General features: G+C 37.3%; 1 protein-coding gene across 1 annotated transcript in view; it reads left to right on the forward strand.

The window, feature by feature from the left end:
• Positions 1 to 20,900, forward strand: part of TBX15 (T-box transcription factor 15) — a 177,425-nt gene that overhangs the window by 29,388 nt on the left and 127,137 nt on the right. The window lies entirely within an intron of this gene.

A 20,900-nucleotide genomic window follows, 5' to 3' on the forward strand; every position in this document is an offset into this window, starting at 1 on the left:
TTAATGTGTATAATGAGACCGTTGCTGTGCAGTATGAGACATTAATGTGTAGAATGAGAGCGTTGCTGTGCAGTAAGAGACATTAATCTGTAGAATGAGAGCGTTGCTGTGCAGTATGAGACATTAATGTGTAGAATGAGACCGTTACTGTGCAGAAAGAGACATTAATGTGTAGAATGAGAGTATTGCTGTGCAGTAAGAGACATTAATGTGTAGAATGAGACTGTTGCTGTGCAGTAAGAGACATTAATGTGTAGAATGAGACCGTTGCTGTGCAGTATGAGACATTAATGTGTAGAATGAGAGCGTTGCTGTGCAGTAAGAGACATTAATGTGTAGAATGAGACCGTTACTGTGCAGTGTGAGACATTAATGTGTAGAATGAGACCGTTGCTGTGCAGTAAGAGACATTAATGTGTAGAATGAGAGCGTTGCTGTGCAGTAAGAGACATTAATGTGTAGAATGAGAGCGCTGCTGTGCAGTAAGAGACATTAATGTGTAGAATGAGACCGTTGCTGTGCAGTATGAGACATTAATGTGTAGAATGAGACCGTTGCTGTGCAGTATGAGACATTAATGTGTATAATGAGACCGTTGCTGTGCAGTATGAGACATTAATGTGTATAATGAGACCGTTGCTGTGCAGTAAGAGACATTAATGTGTATAATGAGACCGTTGCTGTGCAGTATGAGACATTAATGTGTAGAATGAGAGCGTTGCTGTGCAGTAAGAGACATTAATCTGTAGAATGAGAGCGTTGCTGTGCAGTATGAGACATTAATGTGTATAATGAGACCGTTGCTGTGAAGTTTGAGACATTAATGTGTAGAATGAGACCGTTGCTGTGCAGTAAGAGACATTATTGTGTAGAATTAGACTGTTGCTGTGCAGTGAGAGACATTAATGTGTAGAATGAGACCGTTGCTGTGCAGTAAGAGACATTATTGTGTAGAATGAGACTGTTGCTGTGCAGTAAGAGACATTAATGTGTAGAATGAGACCGTTAATGTGCAGTAAGAGACATTAATGTGTAGAATGAGACCGTTACTGTGCAGTAAGAGACATTAATGTGTAGAATGAGAGTATTGCTGTGCAGTAAGAGACATTAATGTGTAGAATGAGACTGTTGCTGTGCAGTAAGAGACATTAATGTGTAGAATGAGACCGTTGCTGTGCAGTATGAGACATTAATGTGTAGAATTAGAGCGTTGCTGTGCAGTAAGAGACATTAATGTGTAGAATGAGACCGTTACTGTGCAGTATGAGACATTAATGTGTAGAATGAGACCGTTACTGTGTAGTATGAGACATTAATGTGTAGAATGAGACCGTTGCTGTGCAGTATGAGACATCAATGTGTATAATGAGAGCGTTACTGTGCAGTTGAGACATTAATGTGTAGAATGAGAGCGTTGCTGTGCAGTATGAGACATTAATGTGTAGAATGAGACCGTTGCTGTGCAGTATGAGACATTAATGTGTAGAATGAGACCGTTGCTGTGCAGTATGAGACATTAATGTGTAGAATGAGAGCGTTGCTGTGCAGTATGAGACATTAATGTGTAGAATGAGAGCGTTGCTGTGCAGTATGAGACATTAATGTGTAGAATGAGAGCGTTGCTGTGCAGTAAGAGACATTAATGTGTAGAATGAGACCGTTACTGTGCAGTGTGAGACATTAATGTGTAGAATGAGACCGTTGCTGTGCAGTAAGAGACATTAATGTGTAGAATGAGAGCGTTGCTGTGCAGTAAGAGACATTAATGTGTAGAATGAGAGCGCTGCTGTGCAGTAAGAGACATTAATGTGTAGAACGAGACCGTTGCTGTGCAGTATGAGACATTAATGTGTAGAATGAGACCGTTGCTGTGCAGTATGAGACATTAATGTGTATAATGAGACCGTTGCTGTGCAGTATGAGACATTAATGTGTATAATGAGACCGTTGCTGTGCAGTAAGAGACATTAATGTGTATAATGAGACCGTTGCTGTGCAGTATGAGACATTAATGTGTAGAATGAGAGCGTTGCTGTGCAGTAAGAGACATTAATCTGTAGAATGAGAGCGTTGCTGTGCAGTATGAGACATTAATGTGTATAATGAGACCGTTGCTGTGAAGTTTGAGACATTAATGTGTAGAATGAGACCGTTGCTGTGCAGTAAGAGACATTATTGTGTAGAATGAGACTGTTGCTGTGCAGTGAGAGACATTAATGTGTAGAATGAGACCGTTGCTGTGCAGTAAGAGACATTATTGTGTAGAATGAGACTGTTGCTGTGCAGTAAGAGACATTAATGTGTAGAATGAGACCGTTAATGTGCAGTAAGAGACATTAATGTGTAGAATGAGACCGTTACTGTGCAGTAAGAGACATTAATGTGTAGAATGAGAGTATTGCTGTGCAGTAAGAGACATTAATGTGTAGAATGAGACTGTTGCTGTGCAGTAAGAGACATTAATGTGTAGAATGAGACCGTTGCTGTGCAGTATGAGACATTAATGTGTAGAATTAGAGCGTTGCTGTGCAGTAAGAGACATTAATGTGTAGAATGAGACCGTTACTGTGCAGTATGAGACATTAATGTGTAGAATGAGACCGTTACTGTGTAGTATGAGACATTAATGTGTAGAATGAGACCGTTGCTGTGCAGTATGAGACATCAATGTGTATAATGAGAGCGTTACTGTGCAGTATGAGACATTAATGTGTAGAATGAGAGCGTTGCTGTGCAGTATGAGACATTAATGTGTAGAATGAGACCGTTGCTGTGCAGTATGAGACATTAATGTGTAGAATGAGACCGTTGCTGTGCAGTATGAGACATTAATGTGTAGAATGAGAGCGTTGCTGTGCAGTATGAGACATTAATGTGTAGAATGAGAGCGTTGCTGTGCAGTATGAGACATTAATGTGTAGAATGAGACCGTTGCTGTGCAGTATGAGACATTAATGTGTATAATGAGACCGTTGCTGTGCAGTATGAGACATTAATGTGTAGAATGAGACCGTTGCTGTGCAGTATGAGACATTAATGTGTAGAATGAGAGCGTTGCTGTGCAGTATGAGACATTAATGTGTATAATGAGACCGTTGCTGTGCAGTATGAGACATTAATGTGTATAATGAGACCGTTGCTGTGCAGTATGAGACATTAATGTGTATAATGAGACCGTTGCTGTGCAGTATGAGACATTAATGTGTAGAATGAGACCGTTGCTGTGCAGTATGAGACATTAATGTGTAGAATGAGAGCGTTGCAGTGCAGTATGAGACATTAATGTGTATAATGAGACCATTGCTGTGCAGTATGAGACATTAATGTGTATAATGAGACCGTTGCTGTGCAGTAAGAGACATTAATGTGTAGAATGAGACCGTTGCTGTGCAGTATGAGACATTAATGTGTATAATGAGACCGTTACTGTGCAGTAAGAGACATTAATGTGTAGAATGAGACCGTTGCTGTGCAGTATGAGACATTAATGTGTAGAATGAGACCGTTCCTGTGCAGTATGAGACATTAATGTGTATAATGAGACCGTTGCTGTGCAGTATGAGACATTAATGTGTATAATGAGACCGTTGCTGTGCAGTAAAGACAGTAATGTGTAGAATGAGAGCATTACTGTGCAGTATGAGACATTAATGTGTAGAATGAGACCGTTGCTGTGCAGTATGAGACATTAATGTGTATAATGAGAGCGTTACTGTGCAGTATGAGACATTAATGTGTAGAATGAGAGCGTTACTGTGCAGTATGAGACATTAATGTGTAGAATGAGACTGTTGCTGTGCAGTATGAGACATTAATGTGTAGAATGAGACCGTTGCTGTGCAGTATGAGACATTAATGTGCAGAATGAGACCGTTGCTGTGCAGTATGAGACATTAATGTGTAGAATGAGAGCGTTGCTGTGCAGTATGAGACATTAATGTGTATAATGAGACCGTTGCTGTGAAGTTTGAGACATTAATGTGTATAATGAGACCATTGCTGTGCAGTAAGAGACATTAATGTGTAGAATGAGACCGTTGCTGTGCAGTATGAGACATTAATGTGTATAATGAGAGCGTTACTGTGCAGTATGAGACATTAATGTGTAGAATGAGAGCTTTACTGTGCAGTATGAGACATTAATGTGTAGAATGAGACCGTTGCTGTGCAGTAAGAGACATTAATGTGTAGAATGAGACCGTTGCTGTGCAGTAAGAGACATTAATGTGTATAATGAGAGCGTTGCTGAGCAGTATGAGACATTAATGTGTAGAATGAGACCGTTGCTGTGCAGTGTGAGACACTAAAGTGTAGAATTAGACCGTTGCTGTGCAGTATGAGACATTAATGTGTATAATGAGACCGTTACTGTGCAGTATGAGACATTAATGTGTAGAATGAGAGTGTTGCTGTGCAGTAAGAGACATTAATGTGTAGAATGAGACCATTGCTGTGCAGTAAGAGACATTAATGTGTATAATGAGAGCGTTGCTGAGCAGTATGAGACATTAATGTGTAGAATGAGACCGTTGCTGTGCAGTATGAGACATTAATGTGTAGAATGAGACCGTTACTGTGCAGTATGAGACATTAATGTGTAGAATGAGACCGTTGCTGTGCAGTGTGAGACACTAAAGTGTAGAATTAGACCGTTGCTGTGCAGTATGAGACATTAATGTGTAGAATGAGAGCGTTTCTGTGCAGTAAGAGACATTAATGTGTAGAATGAGAGCGTTGCTGTGCAGTATGAGACATTAATGTGTAGAATGAGACCGTTGCTGTGCAGTAAGAGACAATAATGTGTAGAATGAGAGCGTTGCTGTGCAGTATGAGACATTAATGTGTATAATGAGACCGTTGCTGTGCAGTATGAGACATTAATGTGTAGAATGAGACCGTTGCTGTGCAGTATGAGACATTAATGTGTAGAATGAGACCGTTGCTGTGCAGTATGAGACATTAATGTGTAGAATGAGACCGTTGCTGTGCAGTGTGAGACATTAATGTGTAGAATGAGACCGTTGCTGTGCAGTATGAGATATTAATGTGTATAATGAGAGCGTTACTGTGCAGTATTAGACATTAATGTGTAGAATGAGACCGTTGCTGTGCAGTAAGAGACATTAATGTGTAGAATGAGACCGTTGCTGTGCAGTAAGAGACATTAATGTGTATAATGAGACCGTTGCTGTGCAGTATGAGACATTAATGTGTATAATGAGACCGTTGCTGTGCAGTATGAGACATTAATGTGTAGAATGAGACCGTTGCTGTGCAGTATGAGACATTAATGTGTATAATGAGAGCGTTACTGTGCAGTATTAGACATTAATGTGTAGAATGAGACCGTTACTGTGCAGTGTGAGACATTAATGTGTATAATGAGACCGTTGCTGTGCAGTAAGAGACAGTAATGTGTAGGATGAGACTGTTGCTGTGCAGTATGAGACTTTAATGTGTAGAATTAGACCGTTGCTGTACAGTATGAGACATTAATGTGTATAATGAGACCGTTGCTGTGCAGTATGAGACATTAGTGTGTAGAATGAGACCGTTGCTGTGCAGTATGAGACATTAATGTGTATAATGTGACCGTTGCTGTGCAGTATGAGACATTAATGTGTAGAATGAGACCGTTGCTGTGCAGTATGAGACATTAATGTGTAGAATGAGAGCGTTGCAGTGCAGTATGAGACATTAATGTGTATAATGAGACCATTGCTGTGCAGTATGAGACATTAATGTGTATAATGAGACCGTTGCTGTGCAGTAAGAGACATTAATGTGTAGAATGAGACCGTTGCTGTGCAGTATGAGACATTAATGTGTATAATGAGACCGTTACTGTGCAGTAAGAGACATTAATGTGTAGAATGAGACCGTTGCTGTGCAGTATGAGACATTAATGTGTAGAATGAGACCGTTCCTGTGCAGTATGAGACATTAATGTGTATAATGAGACCGTTGCTGTGCAGTATGAGACATTAATGTGTATAATGAGACCGTTGCTGTGCAGTAAAGACAGTAATGTGTAGAATGAGAGCATTACTGTGCAGTATGAGACATTAATGTGTAGAATGAGACCGTTGCTGTGCAGTATGAGACATTAATGTGTATAATGAGAGCGTTACTGTGCAGTATGAGACATTAATGTGTAGAATGAGAGCGTTACTGTGCAGTATGAGACATTAATGTGTAGAATGAGACTGTTGCTGTGCAGTATGAGACATTAATGTGTAGAATGAGACCGTTGCTGTGCAGTATGAGACATTAATGTGCAGAATGAGACCGTTGCTGTGCAGTATGAGACATTAATGTGTAGAATGAGAGCGTTGCTGTGCAGTATGAGACATTAATGTGTATAATGAGACCGTTGCTGTGAAGTTTGAGACATTAATGTGTATAATGAGACCATTGCTGTGCAGTAAGAGACATTAATGTGTAGAATGAGACCGTTGCTGTGCAGTATGAGACATTAATGTGTATAATGAGAGCGTTACTGTGCAGTATGAGACATTAATGTGTAGAATGAGAGCTTTACTGTGCAGTATGAGACATTAATGTGTAGAATGAGACCGTTGCTGTGCAGTAAGAGACATTAATGTGTAGAATGAGACCGTTGCTGTGCAGTAAGAGACATTAATGTGTATAATGAGAGCGTTGCTGAGCAGTATGAGACATTAATGTGTAGAATGAGACCGTTGCTGTGCAGTGTGAGACACTAAAGTGTAGAATTAGACCGTTGCTGTGCAGTATGAGACATTAATGTGTATAATGAGACCGTTACTGTGCAGTATGAGACATTAATGTGTAGAATGAGAGTGTTGCTGTGCAGTAAGAGACATTAATGTGTAGAATGAGAGCGTTACTGTGCAGTATTAGACATTAATGTGTAGAATGAGACCGTTGCTGTGCAGTAAGAGACATTAATGTGTAGAATGAGACCGTTGCTGTGCAGTAAGAGACATTAATGTGTATAATGAGACCGTTGCTGTGCAGTATGAGACATTAATGTGTATAATGAGACCGTTGCTGTGCAGTATGAGACATTAATGTGTAGAATGAGACCGTTGCTGTGCAGTATGAGACATTAATGTGTATAATGAGAGCGTTACTGTGCAGTATTAGACATTAATGTGTAGAATGAGACCGTTACTGTGCAGTGTGAGACATTAATGTGTATAATGAGACCGTTGCTGTGCAGTAAGAGACAGTAATGTGTAGGATGAGACTGTTGCTGTGCAGTATGAGACTTTAATGTGTAGAATTAGACCGTTGCTGTACAGTATGAGACATTAATGTGTATAATGAGACCGTTGCTGTGCAGTATGAGACATTAGTGTGTAGAATGAGACCGTTGCTGTGCAGTATGAGACATTAATGTGTAGAATGAGAGCGTTGCTGTGCAGTATGAGACATTAATGTGTATAATGAGACCGTTACTGTGCAGTATGAGACATTAATATGTAGAATGAGAGCGTTGCTGTGCAGTATGAGACATTAATGTGTATAATGAGAGCGTTACTGTGCAGTATTAGACATTAATGTGTAGAATGAGACCGTTACTGTGCAGTGTGAGACATTAATGTGTATAATGAGACCGTTGCTGTGCAGTAAGAGACAGTAATGTGTAGAATGAGACTGTTGCTGTGCAGTATGAGACATTAATGTGTATAATGAGACCGTTGCTGTGCAGTAAGAGACATTAATGTGTATAATGAGAGCGTTGCTGTGCAGTATGAGACATTAATGTGTATAATGAGACCGTTACTGTGCAGTATGAGACATTAATGTGTAGAATGAGACCGTTACTGTGCAGTATGAGACATTAATGTGTAGAATGAGACCGTTGCTGTGCAGTATGAGACATTAATGTGCATAATGAGACCGTTGCTGTGCAGTAAGAGACATTAATGTGTAGAATGAGAGCGTTACTGTGCAGTATGAGACATTAATGTGTATAATGAGACCGTTGCTGTGCAGTAAGAGACATTAATGTGTAGAATGAGACTGTTGCTGTGCAGTATGAGACATTAATGTGTAGAATGAGAGCGTTACTGAGCAGTAAGAGACATTAATGTGTAGAATGAGAGCGTTGCTGAGCAGTAAGAGACATTAATGTGTATAATGAGACCGTTGCTATGCAGTATGAGACATTAATGTGTATAATGAGACCGTTGCTGTGCAGTAAGAGACATTAATGTGTAGAATGAGAGCGTTGCTGTGTAGTATGAGATATTAATGTGTAGAATGAGACCGTTACTGTGCAGTATGAGACATTAATGTGTAGAATGAGACCGTTGCTGTGCAGTAAGAGACATTAATGTGTAGATTGAGACTGTTGCTGTGCAGTAAGAGACATTAATGTGTAGAATGAGACCGTTGCTGTGCAGTATGAGACATTAATGTGTAGAATGAGACCGTTACTGTGCAGTGTGAGACATTAATGTGTAGAATGAGACCGTTGCTGTGCAGTATGAGACATTAATGTGTAGAATGAGACCGTTACTGTGCAGTAAGAGACATTAATGTGTAGAATGAGACCGTTGCTGTGCAGTATGAGACATAATGTGTAGAATGAGACCGTTGCTGTGCAGTATGAGACATTAATGTGTAGAATGAGAGCGATACTGTGCAGTATGAGACATTAATGTGTAGAATGAGACCGTTGCTGTGCAGTATGAGACATTAATGTGTAGAATGAGAGCGATACTGTGCAGTATGAGACATTAATGTGTAGAATGAGAGCGTTACTGTGCAGTGGGAGACATTAATGTGTAGAATGAGACCGTTGCTGTGCAGTATGAGACATTAATGTGTAGAATGAGACCGTTGCTGTGCAGTATGAGACATTAATGTGTAGAATGAGACCGTTGCTGTGCAGTATGAGACATTAATGTGTAGAATGAGACCGTTACTGTGCAGTGTGAGACATTAATGTGTAGAATGAGACCGTTGCTGTGCAGTATGAGACATTAATGTGTAGAATGAGAGCGTTGCTGTGCAGTATGAGACATTAATGTGTAGAATGAGAGCGTTGCTGTGTAGTAAGAGACATTAATGTGTAGAATGAGACCGTTGCTGTGCAGTAAGAGACATTAATGTGTATAATGAGACCGTTGCTGTGCAGTATGAGATATTAATGTGTAGAATGAGAGCGTTGCTGTGCAGTATGAGACATTAATGTGTAGAATGAGACCGTTGCTGTGCAGTAAGAGACATTAATGTGTATAATGAGACCGTTACTGTGCAGTATGAGACATTAATGTGTAGAATGAGACCGTTGCTGTGCAGTAAGAAACATTAATGTGTATAATGAGACCGTTGCTGTGCAGTAAGAGACATTAATGTGTAGAATGAGACTGTTGCTGTGCAGTAAGAAACATTAATGTGTATAATGAGACCGTTGCTGTGCAGTAAGAGACATTAATGTGTAGAATGAGACCGTTGCTGTGCAGTAAGAAACATTAATGTGTATAATGAGACCGTTGCTGTGCAGTAAGAGACATTAATGTGTAGAATGAGACCGTTGCTGTGCAGTATGAGACATTAATGTGTATAATGAGACAGTTGCTGTGCAGTATGAGACATTAATGTGTAGAATGAGACCGTTGCTGTGCAGTATGAGACATTAATGTGTATAATGAGACCGTTCCTGAGCAAAATGAGACATTAATGTGTAGAATGAGACAGTTACTGTGCATTAAGAGACATTAATGTGTAGAATGAGACCGTTGCTGTGCAGTAAGAGACATTAATGTGTATAATGAGACCGTTTCTGAGCAAAATGAGACATTAATGTGTAGAATGAGACCGTTACTGTGCATTAAGAGACATTAATGTGTAGAATGAGACCGTTGCTGTGCAGTAAGAGACATTAATGTGTAGAATGAGACTGTTGCTGTGCAGTAAGAGACATTAATGTGTAGAATGAGACCGTTTCTGAGCAATATGAGACATTAATGTGTAGAATGAGACCGTTGCTGTGTAGTATGATACATTAATGTGTATAATGAGACCGTTACTGTGCAGTAAGAGACATTAATGTGTAGAATGAGACCGTTACTGTGCAGTATCAGACATTAATGTTTAGAATGAGACCGTTGCTGTGCAGTAAGAGACATTAATGTGTAGAATGAGACCGTTGCTGTGCAGTATGAGACATTAATGTGTAGAATGAGACCGTTGCTGTGCAGTATCAGACATTAATGTGTAGAATGAGACCGTTGCTGTGCAGTAAGAGACATTAATGTGTAGAATGAGACCGTTGCTGTGCAGTATGAGACATTAATGTGTAGAATGAGACCGTTGCTGTGTAGTAAGAGACATTAATGTGTAGAATGAGACTGTTGCTGTGTAGTAAGAGACATTAATGTGTATAATGAGACCGTTGCTGTGCAGTATGAGACATTAATGTGTAGAATGAGAATACAGGATATATTGTATAGATTATATATAATGGATAAAGGAGATATAGGTAATAAAAGGAGATACATGTGATATAGTAGATATAGGTGTACAGGATACATAGGTGATATAGGAGATATAGGTGATAAAGGAGATACATGTGATATAGTAGATATAGATGTACAGGATGTATTGGAGATATAGGTGATAAAGGAGATACATGTGATATAGTAGATATAGGTATACAGGGTGTATAGTAGATATAGGTGATACTGGAGATATAGGTGATACAGGAGATACATGTGATATAGTAGATATAAGTGTACAGGGTGTATAGGAGATATAGGTGATACAGGAGATACATGTGATATAGTAGATATAAGTGTACAGGATATATAGGTGATACAGGAGATATAGGTGATATAGTAGATATAGGTGTACAGGATACATAGGTGATATAGGAGATATAGGTGATAAAGGAGATACATGTGATATAGTAGATATAGGTGTACAGGGTGATACTGGAAATATAAGTGATAAAGGAGATACATGTGATATAGTAGATATAGATGTACAGGGTGTATAGGAGATATAGGTGATAAAGGAGATACATGTGATATAGTAGATATAGGTGTACAGGATGTATTGGAGATATAGGTGATAAAGGAGATACATGTGATATAGTAGATATAGGTATACAGGGTGTATAGTAGATATAGGTGATACTGGAGATATAGGTGATACATGAGATACATGTGATATAGTAGATATAGGTGTACAGGGTGTATAGGAGATAGAGGTGATAAAGGAGATACATGTGATATAGTAGATATAGGTGTACAGGGTGTATAGGAGATAGAGGTGATAAAGGAGATACATGTGATATAGTAGATATAGGTGTACAGGATGTATAGGAGATATAGGTGATAAAGGAGATACATGTGATATAGTAGATATAGGTGTACAGGGTGTATAGGAGATAGAGGTGATAAAGGAGATACATGTGATATAGTAGATATAGGTGTACAGGGTGTATAGGAGATATAGGTGATAAAGGAGATACATGTGATATAGTAGATATAGGTGTACAGGGTGTATAGGAGATATAGGTGATACAGGAGATACATGTGATATAGTAGATATAAGTGTACAGGGTGTATAGGAGATATAGGTGATACAGGAGATACATGTGATATAGTAAATATAGGTGTACAGGATATATAGGAGATACAGGATATATACGTGATAAAGAGATACTTGTGATATAGGAGATATAGGTGTACAGGGTGTATAGGAGATATAGGTGATATAGTAGATATAGGTGTACAGGATACATAGGTTATATAGGAGATATAGGTGATAAAGGAGATACTTGTGATATAGTAGATATAGGTGTACAGGGTGATACAGGAAATATAAGTGATAAAGGAGATACATGTGATATAGTAGATATAGGTGTACAGGATATATAGGTGATATAGGAGATATAGGTGATAAATGAGATATAGGCGTACAGAATATATAGGTGACAAAGGAGATATTGTTGTACATAATATATAGGAGATATAGGTGTACAGAATATATAGGTGATAAAGGAGATATAGGTGTACAGAATATATAGGTGATAAAGGAGATATAGGTGTACATAGTATATAGGTGATATAGTAGATATAGGTGTACAGGATATATAGGTGATAAAGGATATACATGTGATATAGGTGTACAGAATATATTGTTGATATAAGAGATACATGTGATTTAGTAGATATAGGTGCACATGATATATAGTTAATAAAGGAGATATAGTTGTACAGAATATGTAGGCAAAAATGGAGATATAGGTGTACAGAATATATAGGTGACAAAGTTGATATAGTTGTACAGAATATATAGGTGATAAAGGAGATATAGGTGTACAGAATATATAGGTGATAATGGAGATATAGGTGTACAGAATATATTGGTGACAAAAGAGATATATATGTGTACAGAATATATAGGTGATAAAGGAGATATTGGTGTACAGACTATATAGGTGATAAAGGAGATATAGGTGTACAGACTATATAGGTGATAACGGAGATATAGGCGTACAGGATATTTATAAGATATAGGTGATAAAGGAGATACATGTGATATAGTAGATATAGGTGTACAGGATATATAGGTGATAGAGGATATACATGTGATATAGTAGATATCGGTGTACAGGATATTTCGGTGATAAAGGAGATACATGTGATATAGTAGATATACAGTAGGTGTACAGAATATATAGGTGATAAAGGAGATATAGGTGTACAGAACATATAGTTGATAAAGTTGATATAGTTGTACAGAATATATAGGTAATAAAGGAGATATACGTGTACATAATATATAGGCAATAAAGGAGATATAGGTGTACAGAATATATAGGTGACAAATAAGATATAGTTGTACATACTATATAGGTGATAAAGGAGATATAGGTGTACAGAATATATAGGTGATATAGGATATATAGGTGATACAGGAGATACATGTGGTATAGTAGATATAGGTGTACAGGATATATAGGTGATATAGGTGATAAAGGAGGTACATGTGATATAGTAGATATAGGTGTACAGGGTGTATAGGAGATACGGGTGATAAAGAAGATACATGTGATATAGTAGATATAGGTGTACAGGGTGTATAGGAGATATAGGTGATAAAGAAGATACATGTGATATAGTAGATATAGGTGTACAGGGTGTATAAGAGATATAGGTGATAAAGGAGATACATATGATATAGTAGATATAGGTGTACAGGATATATATAGGAGATATAGGTGATAAAGGAGATACATGTGATATAGTAGGTATAGGTGTACAGGATATATAGGTGATATAGGAGATGTAGGTGATAAAGGAGATACATGTGATATAGTAGATATAGGTGTATAGGACATATAGGTGATATAGCAGATATAGGTGATAAAGGAGATACATGTGATATAGTAGATATAGGTGTACAGGGTGTATAAGAGATATAGGTGATAAAGGAGATACATGTGATATAGTAGATATAGGTGTAGAAGGTGCATAGGAGATATAGGTGATAAAGGAGATACATGTGATGTAGTAGATATAGGTGTACAGGGTGTATAAGAGATATAGGTGATAAAGGAGATACATGTGATATAGTAGATATAGGTTTACAGGATGTATAGGAGATATAGGTGATAAAGGAGATACATGTTATATAGTAAATATAGGTGTACAGGGTGTATAGGAGTTATATGTGATAACGGAGAATCATGTGATATAGTAGATATAGGTGACAGATATATAGGTCATCTAGGTGATAAAGGAGATACATGTTATATAGTAAATATAGGTGTACAGGGTGTATAATAAATATAGGTGATAAAGGAGATACATGTGATATAGTAGATATAGGTATACAGAATATATAGGTATATAGGATATATAGGTGATAAAGGAGATACATGTGATATAGTAGGTATAGGTGTACAGGATATATAGGTGATATAGGAGATATAGGTGATAAAGGAGATACATGTGATATAGTAGATATAGGTGTATAGGACATATAGGTGATATAGCAGATATAGGTGATAAAGGAGATACATGTGATATAGTAGATATAGGTGTATAGGACATATAGGTGATATAGCAGATATAGGTGATAAAGGAGATACATGTGATATAGTAGATATAGGTGTACTGGGTGTATAAGAGATATAGGTGATAAAGGAGATACATGTGATATAGTAGATATAGGTGTAGAAGGTGCATAGGAGATATAGGTGATAAAGGAGATACATGTGATATAGTAGATATAGGTGTAGAAGGTGCATAGGAGATATAGGTGATAAAGGAGATACATGTGATATAGTAGATATAGGTGTAGAAGGTGTATAGGAGATATAGGTGATAAAGGAGATACATGTTATATAGTAAATATAGGTGTACAGGGTGTATAGGAGTTATATGTGATAACGGAGATACATGTGATATAGTAGATACAGGTGACAGATATATAGGTGATCTAGGTGATAAAGGAGATACATGTTATATAGTAAATATAGGTGTACAGCGTGTATAGGAAATATAGGTTTTAAAGGAGATACATGTGATATAGTAGATATAGGTATACAGAATATATAGGTATATAGGATATATAGGTGATAAAGGAGATACATGTGATATAGTAGGTATAGGGGTACAGGATATATAGGTGATATAGGAGATATAGATGATAAAGGAGATACATGTGATATAGTAGATATAGGTGTATAGGACATATAGGTGATATAGCAGATATAGGTGATAAAGGAGATACATGTGATATAGTAGATATAGGTGTATAGGACATATAGGTGATATAGCAGATATAGGTGATAAAGGAGATACATGTGATATAGTAGATATAGGTGTACTGGGTGTATAAGAGATATAGGTGATAAAGGAGATACATGTGATATAGTAGATATAGGTGTAGAAGGTGCATAGGAGATATAGGTGATAAAGGAGATACATGTGATATAGTAGATATAGGTGTAGAAGGTGCATAGGAGATATAGGTGATAAAGGAGATACATGTGATATAGTAGATATAGGTGTAGAAGGTGTATAGGAGATATAGGTGATAATGGAGATACATGTGATATAGTAGATATAGGTGTACAGGGTGTATAGGAGATATAGGTGATAAAGGAGATACATGTGATATAGTAGATATAGGTTTACAGGATGTACAGGAGATATAGGTGATCGTAAGCTCTCACGATCAGGGCCATCTACCCTCTTGTGCTTCTCCTTACTGTAGTGTCATTTACTTCTCACTCACCACTAGGGCACCTAATACTTGGCTGCTCTGTTGCTTATCTGGGTGATATGGTCGCTAATGTAACAATATATATTATCCATGTCCTGTATTGTATTGTTCTGTAAGTCACTTGTATACAATTTGTTTTTGTACTTTGTAAGGCGCTGCGGAACACTTGTGGTGCCATATAAATAAATGCTAATAATAATAATAATAATAATAATAATAAAGGAGATACATGTGATATAGTAGATATAGGTGTATAGGAGATATAGGTGATAAAGGAGATTCATGTGATATAGTAGATATAGGTGTATAGGAGATATAGGTGATAAAGGAGATTCATGTGATATAGTAGATATAGGTGTACAGGGTGTATAGAAGCTATAGGTGATACAGGAGGTACATGTGATATAGTAGATATAGGTGTACAGGATATATAGGAGATATAGGTGATAAATGAGATGCATGTGATATAGTAGATATAGGTGTACAGGGTGTATAAGAGATATAGGTGATAAAGGAGATACATGTGATATAGTAGCTGTAGGTGTACCGGGTGTATAGGAGATATAGGTATTAAAGGAGATACATGTGATATAGTAGATATAGGTGTACAGGATATATAGGTGATATAGGAGATGTAGGTGATAAAGGAGATACATGTGATATAGTAGATATAGGTGTACAGGATATATAGGTGATATAGGAGATATAGGTGATAAAGGAGATACATGTGATATAGTAGATATAGGTGTACAGGATATAGAGGTGATATAGGTGATAAAGGAGATACATGTGATATAGTAGATATAGGTGTACAGGATATATAGGTGATATAGGTGATAAAGGAGATACATGTGATATAGTAGATAATACTAGATATAGGTGTACAGGGTGTATAGGTGATAATGGAGGTTAATGTGATATAATAGATATAGGTGTACAGGGTGTATAAGAGATATAGGTGATAAAGGAGATACATGTGAGATAGTAGAAATAGGTGTACAGGGTGTATAAGAGATATAGGTGATAAAGGAGATTCATGTGATATAGTAGATATAGGTGTACAGGGTGTATAGGAGATATAGGTGATAAAGGAGATACATGTGAGATAGTAGAAATAGGTGTACAGGGTGTATAAGAGATATAGGTGATAAAGGAGATACATGTGATATAGTAGATATAGGTGTACAGGGTGTATAAGAGATATAGGTGATAAAGGAGATACATGTGATATAGTAGATATAGGTGTACAGGGTGTATAGGAGATATAGGTGATAAAGGAGATACATGTGATATAGTAGATATAGGTGTACAGGGTGTATAAGAGATATAGGTATTAAAGGAGATACATGTGATATAGTAGATATAGGTGTACAGGGTGTATAAGAGATATAGGTGATAAAGGAGATACATGTGATATAGTAGATATAGGTGTACAGGGTGTATAAGAGATATAGGTATTAAAGGAGATACATGTGATATAGTAGATATAGGTGTATAGGGTGTATAAGAGATATAGGTGATAAAGGAGGTACATGTGATATAGAAGATATAGGTATACATGATATATAGGTGATACAGGAGATATAGGTGATAAAGGAGGTACATGTGATATAGTAGATATAGGTGTACAGGGTGTATAAGAGATATAGGTGATAAAGGAGGTACATGTGATATAGTAGATATAGGTGTACAGGGTGTATAAGAGATATAGGTGATAAAGGAGATACATGTGATATAGTAGATATAGGTGTACAGGGTGTATAGGAGATATAGGTGATAAAAGAGATACATGTGATACAGTAGATATAGGTGTACAGGGTGTATAAGATATATAGGTATTAAAGGAGATACATGTGAGATAGTAGATATAGGTGTACAGGGTGTATAAGAGATATAGGTGATAAAGGCGGTACATGTGATATAGAAGATATAGGTATACATGATATATAGGTGATACAGGAGATATAGGTGATAAAGGAGGTACATGTGATATAGTAGATATAGGTGTACAGGGTATATAAGAGATATAGGTGATAAAGGAGATACATGTGATATAGTAGATATAGGTGTACAGGGTGTATAAGAGATATAGGTGATAAAGGAGATACATGTGATATAGAAGATATAGGTATACATGATATATAGGTGATACAGGAGATATAGGTGATAAAGGAGATACATGTGATATAGTAGATATAGGTGTACAGGGTGTATAGGAGATACGGGTGATAAAGAAGATACATGTGATATAGTAGATATAGGTGTACAGGGTGTATAGGAGATACGGGTGATAAAGAAGATACATGTGATATAGTAGATATAGGTGTACAGGGTGTATAGGAGATATAGGTGATAAAGGAGATACATGTGATATAGTAGATATAGGTGTACAGGGTGTATAGGAGATACGGGTGATAAAGAAGATACATGTGATATAGTAGATATAGGTGTACAGGATATATAGGAGATATAGGTGATAAAGGAGATACATGTGATATAGTAGATATAGGTGTACAGGATATATAGGTGTACAGGGTGTATAGGAGATACGGGTGATAAAGAAGATACATGTGATATAGTAGATATAGGTGTACAGGGTGTATAGGAGATATAGGTGATAAAGGAGATACATGTGATATAGTAGATATAGGTGTACAGGATATATAGGAGATATAGGTGATAAAGGAGATACAAGTGATATAGTAGATATAGATGTACAGGATATATAGGTGATAAAGAAATATAATGTAGGTGACCTTAAAACAATTTTTTTGTTCTAGCGTATCCTCCCTCCTCCTAACTCTGCAGTCACTGCCCTCCTCTCACCATTGTGCCCTCCCTTATCCCCTATAGATTGTTAGCTCATGTGAACAGTTCCATCTCCCCTTTGTCTCCATTACATAGTTATGCTCTGCTCACTGTAATGATGTATCTGTGTGTCTTTATATACTGTCTGTATGTGTCTGTACTTATGTATCCTGTTGTCAGTTTTAGCCCCTTGTACTGTGCTATGGGCCCCTTATGGTGCCTTATAAATAAATTAATAGTAATAATAATAATAATAATAATTAATGATGAGAATAGTAATAATAATAATAATAATAATAATAATAATAATATTAATAGTAATAATAATAATAATAATAATAATAATAATAATAATAATAGTAATGATAATGATGATAATAATAATAATAATGATGATGATGATGATGAGAATAGTAATAATAGTAATAATAATAATAATAATATTAATAGTAATAATAATAATAATAATAATAATAATAGTAATAATAATAATAGTAATAATAATAATAATAGTAATGATAATGATAATAATAATAATAATAATAATAATAATAATGATGATGATGATGATGAGAATAGTAATAATAGTAATAATAATAATAATATTAATAGTAATAATAATAATAATAATAATAATAATAATAGTAATAATAATAATAGTAATAATAATAGTAATAATAATAATAATAATAATAATAATAATAATAATAATAATAATAATAATAAGTGATACAGGAGATATAGGAGATACAGGTTATATAGGTCATATGAATATCAGTATGTCACAGAAAGGAAGAACAGGTCATGGGGAGTCACTCCCTAAAGCTGGGTACATTCTAAATGATGTATGTATCCAGCGATGCTGCTGCCGATCCCAGACATATCGGGCAGTCCGTACACACTGAGTGATCTGGTGCCCATCTGCCCGATATGCCGGCCCCCCGCATAGCGCGTCATGGGATCATAAGCCGCATTGCCTGATCTTACATGCTGCACATAAGATCAGCAGGGGCGTAGAGAGGCCGGCCGGGCCCGGGTGAAGGGGGTGTGACCTAATCGTGGGAGGCGTGGCCACGCCCCCTTAGGATTTTTAAAAAAAATATAAAAAAATTTGTGCGCTGGCGAGGGGGGCGCTGTGATCGTTTACCCCCCCCACAGGCATAGGAGACTGCTGGGCTGCTGTGATTTAAGAGGGAAGAGGGGGGTATTGGCACCAGACTAGCATTCGATGACTGCGCTGTGATACTATAGTGTTATGTGAAGATGAATATCCCCCTATGCCAGGTTCCTGCCTTACTGGGGTGTACATATGTATTCATGCGTCTGCTCTGGGGCCCAGAGATGTAATTAGTGTAATAAGTAATTACAGCATTGGCAGCATTAATTACACGCACTCCCCGCGCAGCCAGTGCTGATATGTGAATACGCCCCTTCTCAGGAACAGACCCAGCCCTTAATGTTTTGTCCCCTTTAACATTCCCTGTTTTCCAGTATCGACACAATGCACAATCACCTCCCATTCTGCGTGTTACATGCCACTCGTATGACAGGCTCTTACTGCAGGCAGTGCTTTACAATCAACTTCTGCAAACAGGATATGATGGGAGTTGTAGTGCTCCCAGGCTCAGCGGGGCAATAGAGGTAAAACGCTGTGTGCTATGGGATAGTGGTTACAGAATGCAGAGTGTGGTCGCTCTATGGAATACTGACACTGTCCCTGGGGTTATGTAACAGACAAGCGGGTCTTCCTAATGCCATGTAGGACATGTCATTATCCGACGGCTCAGTGACTGCTGTGACACGGGGCATGTGAGTCATGTGTGTGTGCAGAAAATCATTCACGTGTCACGTGTCAGAGCCGGTATGTGTGCATATGTACTTTGTGTGTATGAATGAATGCATCTGTATTTTTATATATATATATATATATATATATATATATATATACTAATCAATTTATATTACAGCTGTGTGTAAGGGGGGTGTTAATCTAGACAAGGAAAGTCAGACAAGAAATTCCCTCAGTCCTCTGCACATACATTATATACATATATTATATATAGCACCGACATATCCAGCAGCGCTGTACAAATGGTAGGGGGATGGGGTGTAGGGCTGCGATTCTGTCCTGAGCTGTAGCACCGGCTCTCTGACCAGCCATAGGGCTCTATTTACTAAGCAGTGTTAGGAGACAGAGTGAAAAGTGATAAGACAGTGATAAGGTACCAGCCAATCAGCTCCTGACTGTCATCTCACAGGCTGTGTTTGAAAAATGACAGTTGGGAGCTGATTGGCTGGTACCTTATCACTTTTAACTCTGTCTCCTAACACTGCTTAGTAACTAGACCCCTAATTCTTCTATAATTTGTATCCATCAGTATTTAGCAGTAGATGAACCTGTTGTATTTTATTTGTCCATATGATCTCAGCCTCTTTATAAACATATTGTATGAATAAATCGTTTTTTTTTTTTTCTATTGCAAAGTATCACATTTGTGTAGCAAATACGGTAACCAGCAATGTAGGTGAGGGATCCTGACCACCAGAGCTTACACTCTAAAGATGGTGGAAAGGTGACATGAGGTAGAAGTGCTTGTCGTGCTACAGTGCATCATCCCCAGACTTCCTCCCATTGTGTCCGACATTATAATAATAATTTAGATGATGAGGTTTAGATTAATTGTGACAATGAACGTTGTGGCCTAATTGGGGGGGGGGGGGGGTGGTGGTGACTGATTCTTCTTCCTCATCAGGAAGTATTATATGTAACACTAAACTATATATAACATGTATAACGCTGTGTGCTCGGGTCTGGGCTGTGGGCTAAGTTCATATTGCGATATATATTTCCTAAA

This window comes from Taudactylus pleione, unplaced genomic scaffold, assembly GCF_031769625.1.
Source record: "Taudactylus pleione unplaced genomic scaffold, aTauple2 ptg001412l, whole genome shotgun sequence".
NCBI classification, from domain to species: domain Eukaryota; kingdom Metazoa; phylum Chordata; class Amphibia; order Anura; family Myobatrachidae; genus Taudactylus; species Taudactylus pleione.